Raw genomic sequence first — 20,933 nt, 5'->3', positions numbered from 1 at the left:
CTTTATCATTCAGCCTACATTTGTAGCCTACCCTACATATTATAATCACGGATGACAAGGGATCTTTTCTAAGCACAACACATTTATTCACAAACAATGGAGAAAAAAAATGATTTTCATGTTTGGCATTGAATGTGTTAACAACTGGTTTATTTTAACAGTTGAGTGAATGCAGTTTTACACCTGAACCAACTCACCACACTAAACAAACTCAAGTGGGAGCTATGAAAACAAATGTTTTGCCTTAATTGTCATACTGCTTTGAAATAATAATAAATAAAAATATATAATAATAAATAAAAATACAAAATAAAAGTTTTAGCAGTGCATGGGCAATAAGATTAGACTACATCAGCTCAAACTACTAGGCTGGGCCTACTGAAGCTGAGAATATACTGCACAATATTAATTGTCTTTAATATGAAACCAGATTAATCTTATTTTTAATGATCTGTATTCATGAGTGCAAACAAATGTCGTGTCATCACACTTTTTTCTCTCTCTCACTGCACTCCTGCAGTCTACTTGCTGCTGCTGGCTCCTGAAACTTGGCATCTTTTTGCCTTTACAAGTGCATCGATATCAGGTTTCAAATCCTGAGTAGCAGCACATTTAACAATGTGATTCAAGTGTTCATTTGTTAACCTTGAGCGCTGCTTTGTTTTATTATTGTTCATCACGGAGAAAACCTGTTCACAAAGATAAGTAGTCCCAAACATGGAGAGACCTTTTGCAGCCATGGCTGTTAATTTGGGGTAACTTGGCACAAGATACTGATAAAACGTATCCAATCCCACGGACCCAAATTTATCCTTCATAGCGGAATCGCACTGCAAGTCAATAAGCTCGAGCTGAATGTCAGCTGGCACATCAGAAGGCTTCACTGTAAATGGCGAGCGAAAAAAGCCGAATTTGTTCTCAAGTTCACTGAAAACCTGAAACCTCCGCTCAAACTCTCGCAGAAAATCTGTTATGTTGTCTTTATATTTATCCAAATCGGGACGATCCGGTGCCTTCGGACGCACAGCTGTGAGACATGAGAAGTGCGTGGTGTCACCGCTGGATAGCTGCGTCTCCCACAGCGACAGTTTCATCTTGAACGCACTTATGCTGTCGTAATATTGAGTGACAACTCTATTACGGCCCTGCAATGTAGTGTTAAGTGTATTCAAGTGTTGCGTAATATCAACCATGAAGGCAAGATCCTGCACCCATTCCTTGCATTGAAGTTCCTTTACTGGGCGTCCCTTCTTCTCCATGAACTGTCCAATTTCGCCTCGTAGCTCAAAGAAGCGCTTGAGTACTGCACCTCTGCTTAACCAGCGCACGTCAGTGTGGTATGGTAGGCCAGCATGAATGTCATGATCACTGAGAAATGAGTCAAACTGGCGGTGATTTAGACCGCGAGCTCTGATGAAATTGACAGTTTTCACAACCACGCTCATAACATGGTCCATTTGCAGTGTTTTGCGACAGTGTTCCTCGTTAGACTAATATTGGCAAAGGCCAGTCTCTTTTCAGGGCACACGACTTCTGCAGCCTTCAGCATGCATGTTTTTACAAACTCCCCATCAGCAAATGGCTTGGATGCCTGCACCAGCTCGTTGGCAATAATGTAGCTGGCTCTTACAGCCCCATCAGCGATATCGCGGCTGCGCGTAAAAGCAGACTGCTGTTTCTTCAGACGAGCGACCAATTTTTTTATCTCGTCTTTTCTTATTTGTCCTTTCAAGTCGTCATACTTGTCTTTATGATGAGTCTCGTAGTGGCGCCGAATATTAAACTCTTTGAACACTGCAACTTGCTGATTACAAACCAAGCACACTGGTTTTGCATTCACTTCTGTGAATAAATAATTCTCAGTCCATTTTTCCTGGAAAACCCTGCACTCCGTGTCTACTTTTCTTTTTTTTGACAGTGCCATTTTGGGAAGGGTGTGTTGACCGATAACTTGTTTAGTAGTAGTGGTGAATGGTGAAGCAAGCTTACCGGTTAATTTCTAGTTGGACACATCACGTTGCGAATGTTTATTTCCTGGTACGAACTCGTGTCAGTGCCGCATGCTGGACGTGAGCTCTTTTACTGCCCTCTAGCGGCCGGAGCGAGCATTTGGTTTGTATTTATTTTAAAAAATCATAACTTTTGATAGAAATGAGCTATTGACTCGCTTTTTTTTTTTATATACTCAGAAATTTATGACGGGCCGGATAAAATCATCCAACGGGCCGGGTCCGGCCCGCGGGCCGTATGTTTGACATGCCTGCTCTATACATATACTCACACTGATTGACTCAACAAGATACAGCTGGGTGAGGGCACTGATTGGTCAACACATGGGCAGGGAAAAAGGTGGGCATAGTTTCGCATGATAAGACAAGAACATATCAAAAACACTAACTAGACAAAAGAGAACATGAACACCCAAAATACAAACAAAAACCCAACTCCACCGAACCATGACAATGTGAATTGCTACGGCCATATAGCTCGGTCCAGATGAATGGCACCGTGCCCTCCACTTCTTTGCCCTCCGCCTTCCACACTGCTTTAGCATACATCTGAGATGGAGAGCATATGAAGAGGTGAATAAATACTTTACCAATTTAGAAACATATAAACAGTGGCAACGGACAAGAAGTGGCGTCCGTGTGACAGCTCCGAGCACCTAGCATAGCAGCACACTGCGGTCAGGCCAGCCGCCACTCGAAAAGACGAAGTCAAGCCAGCCGCCCCAACGATTGTTAATACTGTGCATTACGGTAACGTGCCGACGTGCCCCTGCGTTGGCCACCTTCAAAATAAAAGCTGAGCAACACCTGGTTTATGGTTTAAAATAAAGAATCATAAAAAAACAACGGTTTGTTATTCCAGAACCAGACCAGTTCTAAGGGACACTACTCCACCCCAGGTATCCAACCAAAGTACTTTGAACAAAATCTGATGTTGGATTTCAAAATAAAACTCATTTGAACATTGCAATCTCGACTATAATCCCTGATTTCAAAAAATCATTACAAATTCATGGTTTGTTATCCCAGTACCAAAACAGTTCTAGGGGACACTACAGCACCCCAGGTATCCCGCCAAAGTACTTTGAACAAAATCTGATGTTGCATTTCAAAATAAAACTCATTTGAAAAGTTACATCTCGACTATAATCCCTGATTTCAAAAAATCATTAAAAATTCATGGTTTGTTATCCCAGTACCAGACTAGTTCTGAGGGACACTACAGCACCCCAGGTATCCCGCCAAAGTACTTTGAACAAAATCTGATGTTGCATTTCAAAATAAAACTCATTTGAAAATTGCAATCTCGACTATAATCCCTGATTTAAAAAAATCATTAAAAATTCATGGTTTGTTATCCCAGGACCAGACCAGTTCTAAGGGACACTACACCACCCCAGGTATCCAACCAAAGTACTTTGAACAAAATCTGATGTTGCATTTCAAAATAAAACTCATTTGAAAATTGCAATCTCGACTATATTCCCTGATTTCAAAAAATCATTAAAAATTCATGGTTTGTTATCCCAGGACCAGACCAGTTCTAAGGGACACTACACCACCCCAGGTATCCCGCCAAAGTACTTTGAACAAAATCTGATGTTGCATTTCAAAATAAAACTCATTTGAAAATTGCAATCTCAACTATAATCCCTGATTTCAAAAAATCATTAAAAATTCATGGTTTGTTATCCCAGGACCAGACCAGTTCTAGGGGACACTACACCACCCCAGGTATCCAGCCAAACTACTTTGAACAAAATCTGATGTTGCATTTCAAAATGAAACTCATTTGAAAATTTAAATCTCGACTATTATTGCTGATTTCAAAAAATCATTAAAAATTCATGGTTTGTTATCCCAGGACCAGACCAGGTCTAGGGGACACTACACCACCCCAGGTATCCCGCCAAAGTACTTTGAACAAAATCTGATGTTGCATTTCAAAATAAAACCCATTTGAAAATTTAAATCTCGACTATTATTGTTGATTTCAAAAAATCATTAAAAATTCATGGTTTGTTATCCCAGGACCGGACCAGTTCTAAGGGACACGACACCATCCCAGGTATCCAGCCAAAGTACTTTGAACAAAATCTGATGTTGCATTTCAAAATAAAACTCATTGCGACTATTAAGTCGAGATTGCAATGTTCAAATGAGTTTTATTTTGAAATGCAACATCAGATTTTGTTCAAAGTACTTTGGCTGGATACCTGGGATGGTGTCGTGTCCCTTAGAACTGGTCTGGTCCTGGGAAAACAAACCATGAATTTTTAATGATTTTTTTAAATCAACAATAATAGTCGAGATGTAACTTTTCAAATGAGTTTTATTTTGAAATGCAACATCAGATTTTGTTCAAAGTAGTTTGGCTGGATACCTGGGGTGGTGTAGTGTCCCCTAGAACTGGTCTGGTCCTGGGATAACAAACCATGAATTTTTAATGATTTTTTTAAATCAACAATAATAGTCGAAATGTAACTTTTCAAATGAGTTTTATTTTGAAATGCAATATCAGATTTTGTTCAAAGTACTTTGGCGGGATACCTGGGGTGGTGTAGTGTCCCTTAGAACTGGTCTGGTCCTGGGATAACAAACCATGAATTTTTAATGATTTTTTGAAATCAGGGATTATAGTCGAGATTGCAATTTTCAAATGAGTTTTATTTTGAAATGCAACATCAGATTTTGTTCAAAGTACTTTGGTTGGATACCTGGGGTGGTGTAGTGTCCCCTAGAACTGGTCTGGTCCTGGGATAACAAACCATGAATTTTTAATGATTTTTTTAAATCAGGGATTATAGTCGAGATTGCAATTTTCAAATGAGTTTTATTTTGAAATGCAACATCAGATTTTGTTCAAAGTACTTTGGCGGGATACCTGGGGTGGTGTAGTGTCCCCTAGAACTGGTCTGGTCCTGGGATAACAAACCATGAATTTTTAATGATTTTTTGAAATCAGGGATTATAGTCGAGATTGCAATTTTCAAATGAGTTTTATTTTGAAATGCAACATCAGATTTTGTTCAAAGTACTTTGGCTGGATACCTGGGATGGTGTCGTGTCCCTTAGAACTGGTCTGGTCCTGGGATAACAAACCATGAATTTTTAATGATTTTTTTAAATCAGGGATTATAGTCGAGATGTAACTTTTCAAATGAGTTTTATTTTGAAATGCAACATCAGATTTTGTTCAAAGTACTTTGGTTGGATACCTGGGGTGGTGTAGTGTCCCCTAGAACTGGTCTGGTCCTGGGATAACAAACCATGAATTTTTAATGATTTTTTGAAATCAGGGATTATAGTCGAGATTGCAATGTTCAAATGAGTTTTATTTTGAAATGCAACATCAGATTTTGTTGAAAGTACTTTGGCTGGATACCTGGGGTGGTGTAGTGTCCCTTAGAACTGGTCTGGGTCTGGAATAACAAACCGTTATTTTTTTATGATTCTTTATTTTAAACCCTAAACCAGGTGTTGAGTAGCTTTTATTTTGAAGGTGGCCAGCGCAGGGGCACGGCGGCATGTTACCGTAATGCACAGTATTAACAATCGTTGGGGCGGCTGGCTTGACTTCGTCTTTTTGAGTGGCGGCTGGCTTGACCGCAGTCATAGACTCCAGCCGACACGTTTGAAAGAAAAAAAAAAGAAGAATAAAGGAAAGAAAAACGGAGCTCAGCAGGTCCTCAGTCATTGCGAGTATAGTGACAGATCACATCACAATACAGCATTGAAACGAAAAGTATAAATGTGGGTATAAGAAAAGAAAAGGACAAACTTACCTTGAGCCGCTCAGCAGGACCACTTCCTGTCTGTTCCTGAATACACTTGCGCGAGTCTTATTCTTCGTCTTCTTATTTCCAGCAGACTAGGCATGTGCATTGCGCCGCAACCCCCCCACCCCCACCCCTACCCCTTGCTGGTGAGCTGAGCTGTGTATATGCACAATATGCACTATATACACCACACGCAAGATAGAATGAATTTCCAACATATGCGTCGAAGTTTCGAGTCACAAAAAAACAAACAAACCAAAAAAAACACTAAAATACAAATTCGTGTTTTTTTTTTTTTATTAACGAAAAAAAAAAAAAACATAATGCAGCGTATATATTTTTTTGGGGTGCATATGTACAAAGTACAAACATGGTGAGAATGGGACGTCATATCAACGTCCATATAAGGCCATGGTTACACGTCAAAAGTCAACCAATTTTGGCGGTCATGTGGACGTAGAAATGAGGTCCACGACCAGCCGACGCGATACGGACATGATCGGGAGGTCCACTGGACGTCGGATGTTTATTGGGATAGCTTCTGCTCCTTACGGTAGGATGACTGTTGTGTTCACTTTCGTGCTGAATGGTGTATTTTGAATTTTTTGGTTGCTATGTCCATCCATCCATCCATCCATTAGCAGATCCGCTTATCCTCACAACACTTATAGAGAGTGAATTACGTTTGAGGCTAGGAAATTCGGGTTGGTTTTAATCAGTTGCGCAAGACGCGGCGTTAGCTAGCTGCTACGCTAAAAACATGCCCCCTAGTTACGAGGTATACTGTCTAATAATTGCTTATTTTCATACACTTCTATTACAATTTGGACATTTATGCAGCTTGGAAATTAAACCAGAGACCTCAAGGAGGCTATTTGTGGAGAAATCTCAAAATGGACAAATAAAGTCCAACTGTCTAATATCCTCCATATAAGAAGCCAACATGCCGGAACGAGTCACATTTGTAATGTATAAAAGCAATTACTGCAAAAATATATATAGCAGAAGGCAGTTGAATTATTTTGTCGTATTTTTACACTGACATCGTCTTCAATGCTCCCTGTTATTCATTTCGTGTTCATTTATTTATTTGTTTTTATCAGGGGCAGACATAAGTTTTACTTTGTTTCTGTCCCCTTTCATTTCTACGGAAGCGTAGAGCTGCCAATGTGGAGTAAACATTTTTGGCTGGCGACTATGTTCGAACATACTCGCAAATATGTTCGAACGTATTGAAATATGTTCGAACATACTCGCAAATATGTTCGAACATACTCGCAAATATGTTCGAACATACTCGCAAATATGTTCGAACATACTCGCAAATATGTTCGAACATACTCGCAAATATGTTCGAACGTACATGTAGGCTACATGCTACAAAGTTAGCATACCTTCCCATGATGCCACGGGGTATTATTTGCGCATGCGCGAGTGAAAACAAATCCAATTTTTTTAGGCATTTGGGCCACGTTACCAATTCATTAGAAAATTAAGTAGACAAAAAAACAGTGTTTATTCGTAACTTTTACTATTTATTATGTCTGCCGTGCATGATTTAGGTTCGTTATTTTGGCCCCATAATGCAATGCGGTATGACGCTGGCGCACGAGTACCACAGCAATCGATTGGCGGGACAGAGCCTCGCCGACAGGGAAAAGCCAGTAAGTAAACATCGTTTGTTCATATTTTTTTTATGGCTTTATTGTTAAGTCGACCATGCATGATTTCCGTTTGGCCAACTGGTTGAATCGTATGCCAAACGCAGTGGTGACTTTGCCGTGAGCGACAACTCGCCATCTATCTATCGAAGAGAGACAGGAAGAAGGAGCCGCGCACATTGTAAGGCTCGCGGCAATATAACCGATTCACAGCAGCCTACGCATCATGCTAAAATAACTTCTTGACGGGCAAGCTATTGCAATCACGGTAAAATAGCCGTTCACGCCAGGTCAAGAATACATCGCTCCGGCGATTGACCAATTAGAGACGTTCAAGGCACAATAACGCTAGTAGCGAGTTGCCAGTCACGCTAAAATGATCACTGCCAAAACTTTACACTAAACTGTTAATACAGTACTGTACATGATAATCATGTCTCATGGGATGGCATGTTTTCATGTATGTGCTTTATTCACAGTTTCTCTATAGAGTATTGTAGTAAAATAATAATAATAATAATAATAGAATTACAACTAACTGAAGAATACCCTGTTATGATGTTACAACAGTAAGCTGATTCTTACCTGGCAAGTCTGATTCCATGCTTTTCCTGTTTTAGACCAATTTCATATCCTAATAGTGGTGGTCCTGCCCTTCAGACAGCACACACCATAGTAATGGAGCGGCTCAACACTCAGAACTTCATGGCACATTTTGTATTTGTTCCTGTGAACTTATGTGTTGCATGTCCCCCTCTGGCTGGCAAACCAAGTAACTTTGTTTTTATGTTTTACAGGTGTGAAAGAATTAGGATTACAAATATTCTCAACATGGACAATGAACAGGAGCATATGGATGACTTGCTGAAGACATATTTCTTATTGGGACTTAATCATAAAGAAATTTTGATTTCACTTTTCTCTCTTCATGGAATTCACATGAGCCTTCGGACATTAAGAAGGATCCTGTCGCGACTACGGCTTTATCGAAGGAAAAACAGAAGTGATGTTCTTGATGTTGCATTATTCCTTATGAACCAGATGGAAACGTATGGTCAGCTTCAGGGATACAAACTGCAACACCTTTGGTGCATACAGGAGGGATTTACTGTTTCCCAGAACACCATCAGACATTTACTGGGCATTATAGATCCCCAAGGTGTACAGCTTAGACAACGAAATCGACTGCAAAGACGCCTATATTGCAACCCTGGCCCAAACTTCATCTGGCATGTAGATTCCTATGACAAGCTGAAACCCTATGGTGTTTGTGTTAACGGTGCAGTAGATGGATTTTCTAGAATGATTATCTGGCTTCATGCATACTCAACCAACAGCAATCCCAGAGTTATTGCTGGATATTTTATTTCAGAAGTTGAAGAAAAGGGTGGTACAGCAGCAAGGATCCGTGCTGACATGGGGACTGAAAATGGGATTATGGAAGACATGCAGCGTTTTTTGCGTCTTGAACATGATGACAATTATGCAAGAAATTGTTTCATCTATGGCTCCAGCACACACAATCAACGCATCGAGAGCTGGTGGGCTTTCATAAGACGACATCATGCCCAGTTCTGGATAAATGCTTTTCAGAAACTTAAGGATTCTGATGAGTTCACTGGTGACTCCTTGGATAAGCAACTGATTCTTTTCACCTGTCTAAATATCATTGAGGTGTGTATTTGATTAATTATTTTAAATATTGGTGTACTTGGAAACAATACAGTATCAGATATCGGCTTGCAATGTCCAATACGAAGCTTTTTACTGTCAATCGTATAAAAACACAGGTTTCACTAATACCAAAAGCTCCAAACCTTACAATTCAGTACTAAACTAGTAGAAAATACCAGTAAACTTTGCTGAAGGTTTTTTAAATTTCAGTTTACATTTGGAAAACTCTGAGATCGGATGCAATATCTCGTTTGCAGAGGGACCACTCACTTTTTTTTTAACTCACTATAGACTAGTTTGCTACAGAGACAAATTATGTCAATACAGGACTGTCTTAGAAAATTAGAATATTGTGATAAAGTCCATTATTTTCTATAATGCAATTAAAAAAAAACTAAAATGTCATATATTCTGGATTCATTACAAATCAACTGAAATATTGCAAGCCTTTTATTATTTTAATATTGCTGATTATTTTAATATTGCTGATTATGGCTTACAGTTTAAGAAAACTCAAATAACCTTATCTCAAAAATAAGAATATTTCCTCAGACCAAGTAAAAAAAATAATGTCATAATCAGCAATATTGAAACAATAAAAGGCTTGCAATATTTCAGTTGATTTGTAATGAATCCAGAATGTATCACATTTTTTCTTATTTAATTGCATTACAGAAAATAAAGGACCTTATCACAATATTCTAAATTTCTAAGACAGTCCTGTATACTTTTGAGAAAGTTTTGCAGTATTGGTTGGTATCAGTAGATGCTAGAACTAGGGCTGCACAATATATTAGAAAAAATATCAATATTGTCCCATGTAATATGCATATTGGAAAGGCGTGTTCATTTTACCAACTTGTTTGTGTGTCTACTGTCTCAGAGCGAACTCCAGCGCGTTTCTCACCTCTGGAACACCCACATCATCCGCAAAAGCAGGAATGCAGTTGCACCCAGTGGCCGGCCGTACATGATGTACAGGCTTCCTCAGCTTTTTGGGGTGGAAGACCATCTCAAACATGTACCATATCACGCAATACAAACTTGCAAAGCACAGTGCACACAACGAGGACCTTACCCCTGTGATGAGACAGTATTCACTTTATCCTGTCAGTTGATGTCAGACCACTTCCTTCGTGCCCCATCCACACCCGATGAGGCAATTGAGCTGTACCTATTTTTAAGAACTTACATACGCAATAATCTCTGAAATAAGACACAGTCAAATCGAATTAAAAAAAAAAATCAAATTAATTCAATACATAATTTAAAAAAAAATCCAATCCAAATTAAATTGTGACATTAAGTTTTGTCTGCTGGTTTATTAAATGTTGTTCTTGTGTTCTGTTACATGAATACATTAAAATGTTTTTGCATTGTAATTTTGCACAAGTGCCAGAATGTTGGATGGGTGGTTTAAAAGATGTTTACAATAGTTACCAACTACTTCATTGTGGCATTTAAGCACAAACTATTGTTTGTTAAACAATTTAGAATCGGTAGCCTATACATTACAGTTGTCTGAACGTTTTGCACAAGAATTATTTTTGAATAAATGTTTCCTTTAAATAGCATGTCCGTCTCCCAGTTCTGAGGACTCCGGTTCGAGTCCAGGCTCCGGCCTTCCTGGGTGGAGTTTGCGTGTTCTCCCCGTGCCCGCGTGGGTCTTCTCCGGGTACTCCGGTCTCCTCCCACATTCCAAAGACATGCATGGCAGGTTAATTGGGCGCTCCGAATTGTCCCTAGGTGTGCGTGTGAGTGTGGATGGTTGTTTGTCTCTGTGTGCCCTGCGATTGGTTGGCAACCAGTCCAGGGTGTCTCCGGCCTACTGCCCAAAGCCGGCTGGGATAGGCGCCAGCAACCCCCGCGACCCTTGTGAGGAATAAGCGGTCAAGAAAATGGATGGATGGATGTTTCCTTTAAATGTTTGTTGGACTTAATTTGATTAAAATCGTAATTGACATAAATTGAAGAAGAAAAAAAAAATTGATACGTATTTGGATATATCTCCCAGCCCTAGGTCACCATACATGTTTTAAGCATTTTATTTTAATACCGACTATGTTGAAACATCCATCCATCCATCCATTTTCTTGACCGCTCATTCCTTACAAGGGTCGCGGGGGCTGCTGGCGCCCATCTCAGCTGGCTCTGGGCAGCAGGCGGGGGACACCCTGGACTGGTTGCCAGCCAATCGCAGGGCACACAGAGACGAACAACCATCCACACTCACAAGCACATCTAGGGAAAATTCGGAGCGCCCAATTAACCTGCCATGCATGTCTTTGGAATGTGGGAGGAGACCGGAGTACCCGGAGAAGACCCACGCGGGCACGGGGAGAACATGCAAACTCCACCCAGGAAGGTCCGAGCCTGGACTCGAACCGGACACCTCAGAACTGGGAAGCGGACGTGCTAACCACTCGAGTACCGTGCCGCCTATGTTGAAACATGATTTTTAAATTTTAGTTTACACAACACTGTGATTACAATATTGTAGACTCAAAACTAGTGGTGTCATGTTTCCCCACCCCCCTCATATTAAAGTTTCCCCACTGAGGGTTGTTGGACACCAAGTTTGCTATCACAACTTAAACGCCACCAAATTCTTGAAAAGCGTTTATTTATGAAGACCCCCCCCCTTTGAGAAGGTAAAGTAGCACTTAAGGAACATTTCAGTAATTGTGCAATACAATCAATACAATGTTTTGAGAGAGAGAGAGAGAGAGAGAGAAAAAAACTTCGAAGAAAATTATTTCTTTTATCAAAAATATTTCCAGTGCACTCATCGAGCAGGTCAGAAATTGAGCAATAAAATCTGCTGTTTTGAAAAATAAAAATACTTGTCCAAAGCCAAATATATTTCTTTTAACAAAAATATTTCCAGTGCACTCATGGAACAGTTCAGAAATTGAGCAATAAAATCTGCTGTTTTTAAAAAAAATAAATAAAAATACTTGTCCAAAGCAAAATATATTTCTTTTAACAAAAATATTTCCAGTGCACTCATGGAACAGTTCAGAAATTGAGCATTATTGAAATAAAATACTTGAAAGAAAAATATATTTCTTTTATCAAAAATATTTAAAGTGCAATAATTGACTAAATGTTCTCACACAACAATATGTATAAACTATTAAACATTGTGCAACATGTAGCATGGTAAACCTGATGAAGCGAACTATTTTAGAAATATGCTATAAAAAGCAAACATTTGAAGTGCTTCAGAAATGACAGTTATGTTTTTTTCCTCTATGCTATATCCAAAACATAGCAGCTTTCACTACTGAGGATATGATCAAATTCCACCCTTAACTCTGGGAAGGCCGTGTATGTCCAGGGCAGTTCCATGGTAGGCCCGCATGTGTGAGCAATTGGTCTACGCGCAACTCCATCCAAAGGGGTAAACAATATTCCTATTTTACCAACACAGAGTGCATCTGAACCTGTGGTAAACCTCAAAAACCTTTGAAGGCCACGTTGATCGAGTCCTCTGATATATTGTTGCAAGTACCGGAGACTTTGATGCTCTGCTTGTGTAGAGGGAGAAGCTTCCAACAACTTCAGAACTTTCTTTGTGGTGGGCTTCACATTTTCATAGATTTGTTCAAGACTGTCCACACTACCAAAAGACTGCCTGAGCTCTGGACCCACAACCACTGACATTTTATCAAGAGCATATTTTGGCTGTTGGATCATCAGCTTGTGAGCAACACTTAAAAGTGCAGCTTTCAAGTTGTCTTTTCCTGGGATAGACTTGGCTCCCATCCGATCTAAAAAGTCAATCATATCCTCCTCCTCTTCATCGTTAAGCTCCTCTTGTAAAGCCTTGTTCACAAGATCTTGTTCTTCCTTGCTGATGTATAATAGAAAGGACTCAAACAGCAAGTCTGGTGTGACAGATATTTCACCAAACAGCAAAGCTACTGTGAATGCTTTTGCAAGTCTACAAGGGAAATAACCATGGTCCTGAAACCCTTTAATCAGGATGCGGCCAATAGATTTCCATTCCTCTTCCTTCCTCTTGGCAGAGAGTATTGGAACTTGCATGTCTTGCCCTTCAGTCGCATAGTCATAGAATTCAGTCCAAAATGCAGAGTAAACATCTCGAGAGACTCCAGCGGCATCTGCTCCTCTCTCATTGATGTAGCCGAATGTGAGAGGCCACTTTAGGAGATTTGGATTTATGAACTGTGCAATTAATTCATCCATAAGATTTGTTCTATGAATTTTAATGTGGACATTGGTGAGTTGGCCTATTGTGAGATCAGAGCTGGCATTTGTTTCAGCATGAGAAAAAGTAGCACTTGCCATTACCACATCATTCTGCTCACTGGTACTTGCAGTTGGCTCACTTGAGGAATATGGTTCGATGATAATGAATGAGTCAGAGGTAGCTGCAGGGATACTCCCAATCACATGACTCTCATCATTTTCTGAAATAGGGACAGTAACATCTAGCTGGAACGACAAAGGTTCAGCTACGTGAGCCCCTATGATGACTTCGGAGGTACTAGATGATGATAATAATACTGTCTGAGCACCTCGTTGAGTGTCCTCGTTTGGCTCACTGTGCTCCTCTTCTTCACTTTCCAACATAGGGACAGTATCATCTAGATGGAACGGTAAAGGTTCATCTGCACAGGCCCCTATGATGACTTCAGATGTACTAGATGATAATGATACATTTTCACCATCTGGTTGAGTGTCCTCCATTGGCTCAGTGTGTTCTCCCTCTGGCTCAGTGAGGACAGAGTTGGTGGATTCTTTTACTTTTGTGCAGAGGTAGAACCTTAGCATTCCCATCTTTAGCACAGAATAAAGTTCCCCTACACTAACATCTTCATCCAGTACCGCGTCTACTTGATAGTCTAAGATATCAGAGCAAAATTCTTCTAATTTCCCCTTTTTAGAAGTCCCATTTGGAAAGAAAAGTTCCAGTGCTCTTTGTAAGATATCCGCTTTTTTTGAGTCCTTTGGCATATCAAGTTTCCTTGTCCCTCCTCCTTGATTCTTTCGTTGTTGTTTCCCCTCATGTATCCATCCGAGTTCCACTTTCCTTGTTTGTCTAGCAGCAATCTTATTACGTCTCATATGTGGTCGTGCATGTTTGAAAGATGGTCCAGGTTCTCCCTCGTCACACTCATCCAAGGCGTTGTTAGTCGTCATCTTTCGTCTGAGCTTTTCAAGTAGTGATTGCCTTTGTGTGTCCTTCTGACCTTTTCTTTGATACTCAAGACAAAATCTTCCCCATAGACAGGAATGTAAGTAGCCAAGGTGCGGTCTTCCATCATTTCAACAACGGAAATGTCTATCTACCACAACAAATAAAAATCAGATTATTAATACAAGAGTTATCAAATCTATGCAAATGGTAGACTATGAACTCAGAACATCTTAAACATTGTGTGCATAGGCTGGGTGTACTACATGTATGTACCAAGGCAGTTGTAGGTGTCTCACATTCAATAGATTTATTTTTTTAGACCATTTGTGGCTACTGTGAAATCATGGACACTGCTACGTGTTCACAACATCTAAGGTAGGGGTCGTATTGTTCACACAACATCTAAGGTAGGGGTCGTATTGTTCAAAATCCTTGTTTAATGCAATTTTATTATTTTTTAAATTGTATTAATTTTTTGTTCCACACCTGGATTTGTGATTAACTGCTTGTAGCCACGTCAAAATCTGCTGCACACAAGCAGAAGGTCGCTAAAAACGGCAACTGCAAGGATGCACGGGCATGTACTTTGAAACATGTTTTGAAATGACACCTATATAAATTATGAAATATGAAATAATGGGATAGGCTCCGGTGCCCCTGCGACCCTTGTGAGGACAAGCGGTTAAGAAGATGGATGGATGGAATATGTAATAATACTTTAACCTTGTAAAGTTTTTTTCAGCACGGGGACAGGAATTCCACAGAATTGTGTCATTTCCCTTTATTTTGGTAAATTCTACGGAGCCTCTTTGGTGACAGGGTAAGAAAAAAACGTTTTTTTTTTGTGGCGGGGTGGGGGGGGGGCACTAATAAGTACTTTTTAGCATTTCAATAAGAAACGAAAAAGAACACACAAAGAACAAACTGTATCGTGACGTCATGTTGCATTTTCTGGCCTGAAGATGGCAGTGTTTTCTCAGTTTTGCATTGGTGAAGACCATGGTTTCCTCGTTGTCTACAGTTAAAAAAAACACTTATTTTAACCTGCTCTCATTTCCACAAAATCAAAATGGCATGGAGTTTCTCACCTGTTTCATACTGCACACTACACCAGTTTAAAAAACAAACAAACAAAAAAAAAAAAACAATCAAACTTTTGTCTAAATATTTGAATGTTCGTTTTTGTTTCTTATTGATGTGGTAAACTGTGGGTACAGGTTACTAAACTGTGGGTACAGATTACTAAACTGTGGGTATAGATTACACTCTCTCCCAGAAAAATAACTAAATAAATACATGTTTCTTTTTTCCATACCCTGGCACTAGCTCCGTACAATTCCACAAATGAATTGGGGGTAATATTCTTGGGCTGAGGGGACAATCAATGTGGGCTCAGCCAAAGTGTGGAACGAGAGCACAAAACAGGCAGAGCCCTTTGGAGAATGTTTTTCATAAACAAGACAGTTGAGCTATGTATATTTATAGAGCATAGTGTGTAATATTTAGCAACAGTGAATGGAGCTAAATCTTTAGGCAACCTACTTTGTCATCTTGTATTTTTTCTATGTTGTCCTCGCTAATATTGCGGCGTCGCAAGAATGCACAGAGTGCCTCCATTCCGCTCTCCATTTCCTTACAATTATCTGCCGACTGTTAATCTGTCAATGAGACGTTCAGAAATTGTCAGCATTATAAAAATATGTATGTATATATATATATATATATATATATATATATATATATATATATATATATATATATATATATATATATATATATATATATATAAATATATACCCATTTATATAGACGCACTTACTTTTTTCTGTTGGGAGTGCTGGTGTGCCGTCTACCTACTGATTGCCGATTAGTGCCTGTTGTGCAGACTTGTGCATGCCAAGACCCTGTGGCATTATGGGGGGGGTAGGGTATTGGTCAAATACATTCAAAAGGGGTTCAGTGAGTAACCAGTGAAATAATTGAAAAAATAATTAATTCTAAAAAGGTTTGTTTGAAATTGTGAAAACTATTAATAATTCATGACATTCATTTATGTGAAGACACTGATCACAATATTTACAACAGATAAACAGCAATATGCAGCATTTTATTTCTCAAAATATCTACCATTGTTTACATTAACATTACTTATACAACATCTCTAGAAAATCGCAATGCCCCATCACCGGTGAACTATTTTTGGAAAAGGCCAGCAGGCTACCTATGAGGTCGGTGACTACCTTGGTGACTCCTGTCCTAAAATATTCCTTCAACATTTGGAACAAAAATGACAGAAAGGGGGTTTTCCAATCGAGGGTAAATGGAGGGCAGCGTTAGCGCTTAACATAAGGCTGTGGTTATTTTGCCTTGACTGGCAATTCTTCTCCTGCTAGTGTTAATTAGCCGTGAACAGCTGTGATTTCGTGATATATTCTTGACCTGGCGTGAACGGCTATTTTACCGTGATTGCAATAGCTTGCCCGTCAAGAAGTTATTTTAGCATGATGCGTAGGCTGCTGTGAATCGGTTATATTGCCGCGAGCCTTACAATGTGCGCGGCTCCTTCTTCCTGTCTCTCTTCGATAGATAGATGGCAAGTTGTCGCTCACGGCAAAGTCACCACTGCGTTTGGCATACGATTCAACCAGTTGGCCAAACGGAAATCATGCATGGTCGACTTAACAATAAAGCCATAAAAAAAATATGAACAAACGATGTTTACTTACTGGCTTTTCCCTGTCGGCGAGGCTCTGTCCCGCCAATCGATTGCTGTGGTACTCGTGCGCCAGCGTCATACCGCATTGCATTATGGGGCGAAAATAACGAACCTAAATCATGCACGGCAGACATAATAAATAGTAAAAGTTACGAATAAACACTGTTTTTTTGTCTACTTAATTTTCTAATGAATTGGTAACGTGGCCCAAATGCCTAAAAAAATTGGATTTGTTTTCACTCGCGCATGCGCAAATAATACGCCGTGGCATCATGGGAAGGTATGCTAACTTTGTAGCATGTAGCCTACATGTACGTTCGAACAAATTTGCGAGTATGTTCGAACGTATTTGCGAGTATGTTCGAACATATTTGCGAGTATGTTCGAACATATTTGCGAGTATGTTCGAACATATTTGCGAGTATGTTCGAACATATTTGCGAGTATGTTCGAACATATTTGCGAGTATGTTCGAACATATTTCAATACGTTCGAACATATTTGCAAGTATGTTCGAACATATTTGCGAGTATGTTCGAACATAGTCGCCAGCCAAAAATGTTTACTCCACATTGGCAGCTCTACGCTTCCGTACATTTCTTTTACTTTAAAGAGTGAAATAAAAATTTGAATTGAAATTTGTGACCTTTGAAGAACCTGTCATCCTTTGATAGATGATGTGCTAAAATTTTAGTCAGTGTTACACAGTAATACAAAATTGAAGGGAAAAAGCCCTGCCCAATAGCCACTCAAACTTGTATGCATAAATGACAAAAGTAATAATATATTCTCAACTGATTGCTTTTTGCATTGCTTTTTACTTCTGGTCCAACAGAATTAATCATTTTTAAAAATGGTAGTACCGTTAATGTAAACATTTGGTTGCCCAGCATTTCGAGGCAATCAAACTTTTTTTGTGTGTGTGTGTTATTTTTTGTGCTGGAAGGTTATCTACTTAAAACTAATATCTGTGACATATGCCTGACACATCAAAAATACAAAAATGTTAGTCAGAAAAGGAGTTGGGGATAGTCCCTAATATAGTGAAAATTTTTCTAAATTGGCAACAGAAAGACAAATCTTTGCTCCTGCTCATTGGCACCACCCACACACTTTGCATCTAAAAACACTGCATAGTTAATGTTTTATCTGGACTTTATAAAGACGGCAATGTCTGTGACAGCTAGCGTTCCCATATGTTCAAGTTTATACCTGTCATAGAAAGTGGACTTGTACAACCAATTACCATGGGAACAAAACATTTGTTCTGGTTCATACAGTTAAGTCCAGCCCATAATAGCATCCAGAGAGGTACCAGCATAGCATACACATGGTGCATCATCACTACCATTTATTTATTTTTCGTCAGTTCTTGCATGTGTTCTCAAACTTTAAAACAAGCTGAAGATGAATCTACTCAGCAAATAAGCAACGAGCTGTAGTTTTAAGTGGTGCTGACTTTGTATGCTTGGAATCCTGGCTAACCTATGCTTGTCTAAGTAAAAGTGTAAATGAGAAAATATACCTGTAGTTCTTTTAAATCTGGTGATTATTTAATATGTTACGTTCACAGATGATGTTTTCAGCATTTAAAGGCGCAGTCTGCTGGTTTCACTCAGGAAAATGCACTTTTCAAATACAGGATTTAAACAAACTACTTCTCAATTTACTTATCTGGGCTTATCTTAACGTGTGGGGGTAATTTTTTCCTAAACCCCCGTTCGCCCGGCCCCGTTTGCGTCACACCACCCCCCGCTCGACGATTGGCTGGAGGGGTGTAAACACCGTCTTTCCACAGAAACATCCCGCTGTTTACAAAACACAAAATGGCAAAATACAGGCCTTAGTGACCTTCTCCACCAGGAAGGTCACTAACTGAGCATGTGCAGGCACTGCAGCTGAGCACGCGGTGAGAACGCCAAGCTCTTGACATTTTTTAATATTGTGGCGCTTCTGTGATTGTTGTGGACCAAAAAGTTGGCTGAGAGTACATAAGAGACTATTGGCCGTGTCATGCCTCTCAAGAAGCCGAGAGTGCATTCCAAACGAGACAAAATCAACGACGTGGGAGAAGTGCTTCAACCGCAGGACAAGAGCGGCATGGCGGACAACACAATTAAGGGAGCTTTCAAACTTGATACGCTCCATTATCAGAGAGGAGATCAATGTGGTGGTGCAAAAACTCAATGCCACTACAGATATTTCTGCGTGTACACGGAGGCTTGGCGAAGTGGATGAAACTTTGACGCCAATGGACAGTCGGATCACAAAGTTGAAATCGACGTGCGAGTCGCTGCGTAAATCCAATGTGCAACTGAGTGAAAAGGCTGAGCGACTTGAAATGCACAGCCGCAAATATAATTTGCGGGTTTTTGGCGTCCCAGATGGCATCGAAAAGGGAAATCCCACCAACTACATGGACTCTCTGTTCAAGGAATTATTCGTGGACAAGCTAATGCCGGAACCAGAAGTGGACGCAGCACACCGGATTGGATCAAGGGGGAAGGGGAACGGAGGAGCAATGATTGTGCGTCTTCGGAAGTTCACAAGATTGGCGAAAAGGGAGCGAGAATTCTATCTTCGTGGGATGAAGCTGAGGATCTTTCCGGACTTGACTACGGAGGTTGCCAAGAAACGAGCCAGCTTTTGGGACATTAGAGCAAAATTGAAAAGTGTTGACGTAAAGCATGGTATCATTCACCCAGCCACACTAATTCTAATTTTCAAAGGTGAGAAAAAAATTCACAGAATGTAGTGAGGCTGAGATGTATTATAAAACTGTGATTGAGCCTGGCAAAATGGTGGATAAAACTTGATAAATGAGAAAATGGACAGTCGGACGGATTATGAAGAGATGACTATGATTGAACTTACAGTAAATCAGCAACTTCATTATTTTGAGGAAAGAGTTTTTGTTTATTTAGGTTAATTGAATTAAGCCCACATACTTTATTAGAGGATGAATTCACCAAGAGCAGGCATGGCTCATATATATATTTTTTTTCATTACAATGTCGAAAAGTTTCAGTGTATATGGATGTGGTTTGTTATTTTTTGTATGTTGTGGAGGATCGATGTAGAAGAGTGTTAATAGAATACGACTTTGATGCTTAAAGAAAAGATTTCGCTCCAGAAAGGGTGTTTTAAAATAGCTAATTTGAATGTGTGTAGTTTAAGAAATAAAGTGATATTCAAGATATACTACAATTTTATAATTTACAAGTGTTATGGTTGTGTGTGTGTGTTGGATACCAAAAAGCAGACCACAAATCGTGTTTAGAAGGTAACAAAAGGGTTTTAATAATAACACAGGGCGCAAGGACAAGAAATCCAAGGAATACTAAAGTACCAAAGTAAAACACAAGAGTTCAGTAAAACAGAAAGCGCATGGAACAAGCCATGGAGAAAAACGTACAACTAAGAAAAAAGTACAACTAAGAAAATCTGGAGCAAAATGCTAATAACAAAAAACACGCAATAGGGCTAAAACCACTACAAACAGGCAGAATAAAACTAGGACGAGAGCAAAGCAATAACAGGGCAATACTTAGCAAGTCTAGAGATCAGCGTCGTTGGCAGCAAGCAAGTTAGTAAGGCGAATACTCCAACAGCTTCTGTTGGGAGTGCTCGGCTTTTATGGCCAGCTGATTGCTGACCAGCAGCAGGTGTGTCAGCTCAGCTCCCCACGGTAGTCATGGAGACCAAGAACAAAAGAACACAAGTAAGAAAACAGCACTGGGGACACAGAAACGCAACAAGTATTTGCAATATCAGAAACACACCTTGATTCAACCATCAATAACCCTGTTTTAGAAATAGATGGTTACAATATTTATAGACTAGATAGGAATTTATATGGTGGAGGTGTTGCTTGTTATATCCAAAATCATATCCCAGTTAAAGTGGGACAGATCTTCATATTGCAGG

General features: G+C 39.7%; 1 protein-coding gene and 1 long non-coding RNA gene across 5 annotated transcripts in view; one reads left to right on the top strand and one right to left on the bottom strand.

The window, feature by feature from the left end:
• Positions 1 to 20,933, top strand: part of LOC144020088 (axin-2-like) — a 371,050-nt gene that overhangs the window by 223,887 nt on the left and 126,230 nt on the right. The gene's annotated exons all lie outside the window — the stretch shown is intronic.
• LOC144020860 (uncharacterized) lies at positions 13,168 to 16,138 on the bottom strand. The gene is made up of 3 exons (XR_013283988.1): positions 16,110 to 16,138; positions 15,833 to 15,948; positions 13,168 to 14,438 (listed from the first exon to the last, which is right to left on the bottom strand). It is a non-coding gene; the product is annotated as an uncharacterized LOC144020860 (long non-coding RNA).

This window comes from Festucalex cinctus, chromosome 6, assembly GCF_051991245.1.
Source record: "Festucalex cinctus isolate MCC-2025b chromosome 6, RoL_Fcin_1.0, whole genome shotgun sequence".
In the NCBI taxonomy this organism is placed as follows: Eukaryota; Metazoa; Chordata; class Actinopteri; order Syngnathiformes; family Syngnathidae; genus Festucalex; species Festucalex cinctus.
This window is presented reverse-complemented; position numbering and strand designations above follow the sequence as displayed.